Here is an 8,065-nt window from a genome sequence, read left to right on the forward strand (position 1 = left end):
ATTGTAAACACATTGTTCGTGGCCGGTGTTTGCAGACATTTTTGTACAGCTTTGACAGTGCTACTGATAGTAGTGGTGGCGCTTGGCTTGCACGGGCAAATTCAGAACACACAACATTCTATAATAGAACTGTGTTATTTGACGTGTCAAATGAAAAGCTTATTTAACGTGTCAAATTGTATTTATTTATTTTATTTCACCATTATTTATCCAGGTAGGCTAGTTGAGAACAAGTTCTCATTTACAGCTGCGACCTGGCCAAGATAAAGCAAAGCAGTTCGACACATTCAACAACACAGAGTTACACATGGAATAAACAAACATACAGTCAATAATACAATAGAGAAAGTCTATATACAGTGTGTGCAAATGAGGTAGGATAAGGGGGGTGAGGCAATAAATAGGTCATAGCAGCGAAATTATTACAGTATGGCAAATTAAACACTGTGGTGATGGATGTGCAGAAGATGAGTGCAAGTAGCGGTACTGGGGTGCAAAGGAGCAAAATAAATGACAATATGGTGTTGAGGTAGTTGGATGGGCTATTTACAGATTGGCTATGTACAGGTGCATTGATCTGTAAGCTGCTCTGTCAGCTGGTGCTTAAAGCTAGTGAGGGAGATATGAGTCTCCAGCTTCAGTGATTTTTGCAGTTTGTTCCAGTCATTGGCAGCAGAGAACTGGAAGGAAAGGTGGCCGAAGGAGGAATTGGCTTTGGGGGTGACCAGTGAAATATACAGTGCCTTGCGAAAGTATTCGGCCCCCTTGAAGTTTGCGACCTTTTGCCACATTTCAGGCTTCAAACATAAAGATATAAAACTGTATTTTTTGTGAAGAATCAACAACAAGTGGGACACAATCATGAAGTGGAACGACATTTATTGGATATTTCAAACTTTTTTAACAAATCAAAAACGTAAAAATTTGGCGTGCAAAATTATTCAGCCCCCTTAAGTTAATACTTTGTAGCGCCACCTTTTGCTGCGATTACAGCTGTAAGTCGCTTGGGGTATGTCTCTATCAGTTTTGCACATAGAGAGACTGAAATGTTTTCCCATTCCTCCTTGCAAAACAGCTCGAGCTCAGTGAGGTTGGATGGAGAGCATTTGTGAACAGCAGTTTTCAGTTCTTTCCACAGATTCTCGATTGGATTCAGGTCTGGACTTTGACTTGGCCATTCTAACACCTGGATATGTTTATTTTTGAACCATTACATTGTAGATTTTGCTTTATGTTTTGGATCATTGTCTTGTTGGAAGACAAATCTCCGTCCCAGTCTCAGGTCTTTTGCAGACTCCATCAGGTTTCTTCCAGAATGGTCTTGTATTTGGCTCCATCCATCTTCCCATCAATTTTAACCATCTTCCCTGTCCCTGCTGAAGAAAAGCAGGCCCAAACCATGATGCTGCCACCACCATGTTTGACAGTGGGGATGGTGTGTTCAGCTGTGTTGCTTTTACGCCAAACATAACGTTTTGCATTGTTGCCAAAAAGTTCAATTTTGGTTTCATCTGACCAGAGCACCTTCTTCCACATGTTTGGTGTGTCTCCCAGGTGGCTTGTGGCAAACTTTAAACAACACTTTTTATGGATATCTTAAGAAATGGCTTTCTTCTTGCCACTCTTCCATAAAGGCCAGATTTGTGCAATATACGACTGATTGTTGTCCTATGGACAGAGTCTCCCACCTCAGCTGTAGATCTCTGCAGTTCATCCAGAGTGATCATGGGCCTCTTGGCTGCATCTCTGATCAGTCTTCTCCTTGTATGAGCTGAAAGTTTAGAGGGACGGCCAGGTCTTGGTAGATTTGCAGTGGTCTGATACTCCTTCCATTTCAATATTATCGCTGGCACAGTGCTCATTGGGATGTTTAAAGCTTGGGAAATGTTTTTGTATCCAAATCTGGCTTTAAACTTCTTCACAACAGTATCTCGGACCTGCCTGGTGTGTTCCTTGTTCTTCATGATGCTCTCTGCGCTTTTAACGGACCTCTGAGACTATCACAGTGCAGGTGCATTTATACGGAGACTTGATTACACACAGGTGGATTGTATTTATCATCATTAGTCATTTAGGTCAACATTGGATCATTCAGAGATCCTCACTGAACTTCTGTAGAGAGTTTGCTGCACTGAAAGTAAAGGGGCTGAATAATTTTGCACGCACAATTTTTCAGTTTTTGAATTGTTAAAAAAGTTTGAAATATCCAATAAATGTCGTTCCACTTCATGATTGTGTCCCACTTGTTGTTGATTCTTCACAAAAAAATACAGTTTTATATCTTTATGTTTGAAGCCTGAAATGTGGCAAAAGGTCGCAAAGTTCAAGGGGGCCGAATACTTTCGCAAGGCACTGTACCTGCTGGAGCGTGTGCTGCGGGTGGGTGCTGCTATGGTGATCAGTGAGCTGAGATAAGGCGGGGCTTTACCTAGCAACGACTTATAGATGACCTGGAGCCAGTGGGTTTGGCGACGGATATGAAGCGAGGGCCAGCCAACGAGAGCATACAGGTCACAGTGGTGGGTAGTATATGGGGCTTTGGTGACAAAACGATGGCATTGTGATAGACTACATCCAATTTATTGAGTAGGGTATTGGAGGCTATTTTGTAAATGACATTGCCAAAGTCGAGGATCGGTAGGATAGTCAGTTTTACTAGGGTATGTTTGGCAGCATGAGTGAAGGATGCTTTCTTGCGAAATAGGAAGCCGATTCTAGATTTAATTTTGGATTGGAGATGCTTAATGTGAGTCTGGAAGGAGAGTTTACAGTCTAACCAGACACCTAGGTATTTGTAGTTGTCCACATATTCTAAGTCAGAACCATCCAGAGTAGTGATGCTGGACGGGTGGGTAGGTGTGGGCAGCGATCGCTTGAAGAGCATGCATTTAGTTTTGCTTGCATTTAAGAGCAGTTGGAGGCCACGGAAGGAGAGTTGTATGGCATTGAAGCTTGTCTGGAGGTTAGTTAACACAGTGTCCAAAGAAGGGCCAGAAGTATACAGAATGGTGTCGTCTGCGTAGAGGTGGATCAGAGAATCACCAGCAGCAAAAGCGTCATCATTGGTGTATACAGAGAAAAGTGTCGGCCTGAGGATTGAACCTTGTGGCACCCCCATAGAGACTGCCAGAGGTCCGGACTACAGGCCCACCGATTTGACACACTGAACTATGTCAGAGAAATAGTTGGTGAACCAGGCTAGGCAGTCATTTGAGAAACCAAGGCTGTTTAGTCTGCCGATAAGAATATGGTGATTGACAGAATCGAAAGCCTTGGCCAGGTCGATGAATACAGCTGCACAGTATTGTCTCTTATCGATGGCGGTTATGATGTCGTTAAGGACCTTGAGCGTGGCTGAGGTGCAGCCGTGACCAGCTCGGAAACCAGATTGCATAGCGGAGAAGGTACGGTGGGATTCGAAATGGTCGGTGATCCGTTTGTTAAAACGTGGCTTTCGAAGACCTTAGAAAGGCAGGGTAGGATAGATATAGGTCTGTAGCAGTTTGTGTCTAGAGTGTCTCCATTTTGAAGAGGGAGATGACCGCGGCAGCTTGCCAATCTTTGGGGATCTCACACGATATGAAAAGAGAGATTGAACAAGCTAGTAATAGGGGTTGCAACAATTTCGGCAGATAATTTTAGGAGGAGGGGGCCAGATTTTGCAGCTCTTTCAGAATATCAGCTATCTGGATTTGGGTGAAGGAGAAATGGGGGAGGCTCGGGCAATTTGCAGTGAAGGGTGCAGGGCTGTTGACCGGGGTCGGGGTAGCCAGGTCGAAAGCATGGCCAGCCATAGAAAAATGCTTATTGAAATTCTCAATTATCGCAGATTTATCGGTGGTGACAGTGTTTCCTAGCCTCAGTGCAGTGGTCAGCTGGGAGGAGGTGCTCTTATTCTCCATGGACTTTACAGTGTCCCAGAACTTTTTGGAGTTAGTGTTACAGGATGCAAATTTATGTTTGAAAAAGCTAGCCTTATCTTTCCTAACTCCCTCTGTATATTGGTTCCTAACTTCCCTGAAAAGTTGCACATTGCGGGGGCTATTCGATGCTAATGCAGTACGCCACAGGATGTTTTTGTGCTGGTCAAGGGCAGTCACGTCTGGAGTGAACCAAGTCCAATATCAGTTCCTGGTTCAACATTTTTGGAATATAGCATGCTTATTTAATATGGGGAGGGAAGCACTTTTAAAGAACAACCAGGCATCCTCTACTGATGGAATGATGTCAATATCTTTCCAGGATACCCGGGCCAGGTCTATTAGAAAGGCCTGCTCGCTGAAATGTTTTAGGGAGAGTTTGACAGTGATGAGGGGTGGTTGCTTGACCGCAGACCCATTACGGACGCAGGCAATGAGGCAGTGATCGCTGAGATCCTGGTTGAAGACAGCAGAGGTGTATTTGGAGGGCAGGTTGGTTAGGATGATATCTATGAGGGTGCCCGTGTTTACAGATTTGGGGTTGTACCTGGTGGGTTCATTGATCATTTGTGAGAGCATCAAGCTTAGATTGTAGGATGGCTGGGGTGTTAATTAAGCATGTCCCAGTTTACGTCACCTAGCAGCACGAGCTCTGAAGAAAGATGGGGGCAATCAATTCGCATATGGTGTCCAGGGCACAACTGGGGGCAGAAGGTGATCTATAGCAAGCGGCAAGAGACTTGTTTCTGGAGAGGTGGGTTTTTAAAAGTAGAAGCTCAAATAGTGTTATTTGATACATCAAATAGTGTAAAGGCGTTCCATAATATGCAGACTGTGGTTACTACATGCCACACCCACTACATCCTGCGCCCACTACATGCCACACCCACTGCCATTGACCTACTATATATTTGGCCCACATTTCTGCACAGTAGGTGGCGGTGCAATGTTGGATGCCAACTGACAAAAAAAAAACATTGAAGGAGGCTAAATAAATGTGGCTTGTTACCTAAAACCCTCACAAACTTTTACAGATGCACAATGGAGAGCATCCCGTTGGACTGTATCACTACTTGGTACGGAAACTGCATCACCCACACCCGCAGGGCTCTCCAGAGGGGGGGGGGGGGGGGGGTGCATAATGCATCACCGGGAGCAAACTACCTGCCCTCCAGGACACCTACAGCACCCGATGTCACAGAAATGCCAAAAAGATAATCAAGGACAACAACCACCCGAGCCACTGTTCACTTGCTATCATCCAGAAGGCGAGGTCAGTACAGGTGCATCAAAGCTGGGGCCGAGAGACTGAAAAACAGCTTATTTCTCAAGGCCATTCATTGGCCACTTTAATAAATGGAACACTAGTCACTTTAATAATGTTTACATATCTTGCATTACTCATCTCAAATGTTGTTGCAGGAATTAAATTCCTCTGTTTTAATACCCAATTCAAATTAAACACTCTGTCAATTCATAAGAATTTGTATGACTCCTATTTGTATAAAATGGACAGAGCCCAGTCTTAAAGTCAATCAGCAGCGTTTATTCACTTTTAGTACTAGCCCGTGTCATCTCCGCTCCAGTACAATGGCTGTGTGGTTCTCACATCGTCTCTCCCTATTAAGATAATATATGACCGAGCCAAGGCCAGCTTGTGTAGATAAGTCTTTAGCCAGTCTGGCTATAAGTTCATTCATTTCTACCATGGTACAGACAGTCATTGTTCTAATTCTTGATTATATTTACACACATTATATTCAGTACTAGGATTAAAAAGAAAATTCATACATATACAGTAACATAATAGTATTTTGATTAGTCAGTCCTGATTGAAATGTATACATAATTAGTCATCATTGATAAAAATTCCCTTAACAAGTGTATTCTATACTATTCAACTGTATCTTAGTCTATGCCGCTCTGACATTGCTCATCCATATATTTATATATTATTAATTCCATTCCTCTACTTAGATTTGTGTGTATAGGATATATGTTGTGAAATTGTTAGATATTACTTCTTAGATATTGCTGCACTGTCGGAACTAGAAGCACAAGCATTTCGATACACCGGCAATAACATCTGCTAAACACGTGTATGTGACTAATAAATTTGATTTGATGCCCATCAAGAGTGGCCACGGCATATAGTAAGTGACGCGTAGTGGGCATAGCATGTAGTGGGCACTGCAAAGGAGGAACGTATGATACCTGACTCAGCAGACTGTCAACCAATCGTGTTCACGTTGTGATGCTGCGTCGTATGGTTGCTAAACTAAGAGCCAATTTATGCTTGATCCAAAAATGTGGTTGAAGGTGCAATGATGGTGTGACGCATTTGCGGAGCCTCCGGAGATATACAGAGGCCAAATTGAGCTCTGTACTGCATCACCGTGCACCACCCACATTTTTTTACCAATGCGGAGGGCTCCATATACAGTTGAAGTCGGAAGTTTACATACACCTTAGCCAAATACATTTAAACTCTGTTTTTCACAATTCCTGACACTTAATCCTAGTAAAAATTCCCTGTTTAAGGTCAGTTAGGATCACCACTTTATTTTAAGAATGTAAAATGTCAGAATAATAGTAGAGAGGATGATGTCCTTTGTTGTCCTTAAGCCATTTTGCCACAACTTTGGAAGTATGCTTGGGGTCATTGTCCATTTGGAAGACCCATTGCCACCTAGCTTTAACTTTCTGACTGATGTCATGAGATGTTGCTTCAATTTAATTTAATTTTCAATATAACATAATTTTCCTTCCTTATGAAGCAACCTATTTTGTGAAGTGCACCAGTCCCTCCTGCAGCAAAGCACCCCCACAACATGATGCTGCCACCCCTGTTCTTCACGGCTTAATTCAGACAGGTTTGAGGCAGAAATGGGGTTGACCAGACGATGTCACATAAGTAATATTTTTTAATGTTATAGCAGCCAGTGGAGGCTGTGGAGGGGAGGACGGCTCATAATTCACTGGAAGAGAGTAAATGGAATGGTATCAAACAGCTTTGATACAATTCAATTCCAGCCATTATTAGGCTATGAGCCGTCCTCCCATCAACTGATTGCAAAAGTAGCCAGACTACTTTCAGTGGTGTAAAGTACTTAAGTAAAAATACTTTAAAGTACTACTTAAGTCGTTTTTTACGGTATCTGTACTTTACTATTTATAGTTGACAACTTTTTCAACTCAATTTGAAATTGTACTTTTGATACTTAAGTATATTTAAAACCAAATACTTTTAGACTTTTACTCAAGTAGTATTTTACTGGGTGACTTTCACTTGAGTCATTTTCTGTTATGGTATCTTGACTTTTACTCAAGTATGACAATTGGGTACTTTTTCCACCACTGACTACTTTAGATCTATCCCATTACCCTTCGCAGGCGGAATCCAAAGCGCTATCTGATGTAGACAATGAAGCCATAGGCAGAACTTTACCGCAATCATGACTAGGTCAGTTGGCGGGAAATAAAAGGATAGGCCTTTTCACTTTTATTTTATCAGGGAGTCAAGGTCTCTTTTACAGATGAGCCCTGATTTACATAAATCACTGAAAATACACATCAATATAAATACAAAATGCAAGCAGAAAGAAAAACAGCCATAAAAAAAACAACACATTCTTCAGTAATAAGGTCCTCAATCCGCTTTCTGAATTGCCCTAAATGCACCGTTGGCTACACATCGTGACGTGTTTCATTACGCCGTACGTCATCTTGCCTATTAGCAATCCACAGATCATTGGGCAAGACTGCGTGAAGATGACGTACGGCGTAATGAAACACGTCACGATGTGTAGCCAACGGTGCATTATGCCGCGTTCAGGTGCTAGTTGGGACAAGGAAACTGACATTTCGGACTTGCTTTTTGAACGCGGGATGTGTATAATTACAACAAGTTAGCAAGTCTGACATTTCCGAGTTTCCTAGTTACGACTAGAACATGAACAAAGGTTGGTCCTTTTGTTTGTCCAAGAATGAATTTGGCTATGTGTGGTATGCCTTGGCAAACGCGAAAATCTTCAGATAACATGACAGAACTGCATAGTCATAGGCCTATTCGTCTTGTCTGTAAATCATTAGACCTACAAAATCAAAACAGGTGTGAAAGTCGTAAATATGTTCCATTGACTTAC

The 8,065-nt window shown here is 42.4% G+C and overlaps 1 protein-coding gene across 2 annotated transcripts in view; it reads right to left on the bottom strand.

Moving 5' to 3' along the window:
* The window catches only part of LOC110486106 (GEM-interacting protein), a 58,263-nt gene that overhangs the window by 49,583 nt on the left and 615 nt on the right, over positions 1 to 8,065 (bottom strand). The gene's annotated exons all lie outside the window — the stretch shown is intronic.

Source organism: Oncorhynchus mykiss, chromosome 13 (genome assembly GCF_057628025.1).
Source record: "Oncorhynchus mykiss isolate SJ-2025 chromosome 13, ASM5762802v1, whole genome shotgun sequence".
Classification (NCBI taxonomy): Eukaryota; Metazoa; Chordata; class Actinopteri; order Salmoniformes; family Salmonidae; genus Oncorhynchus; species Oncorhynchus mykiss.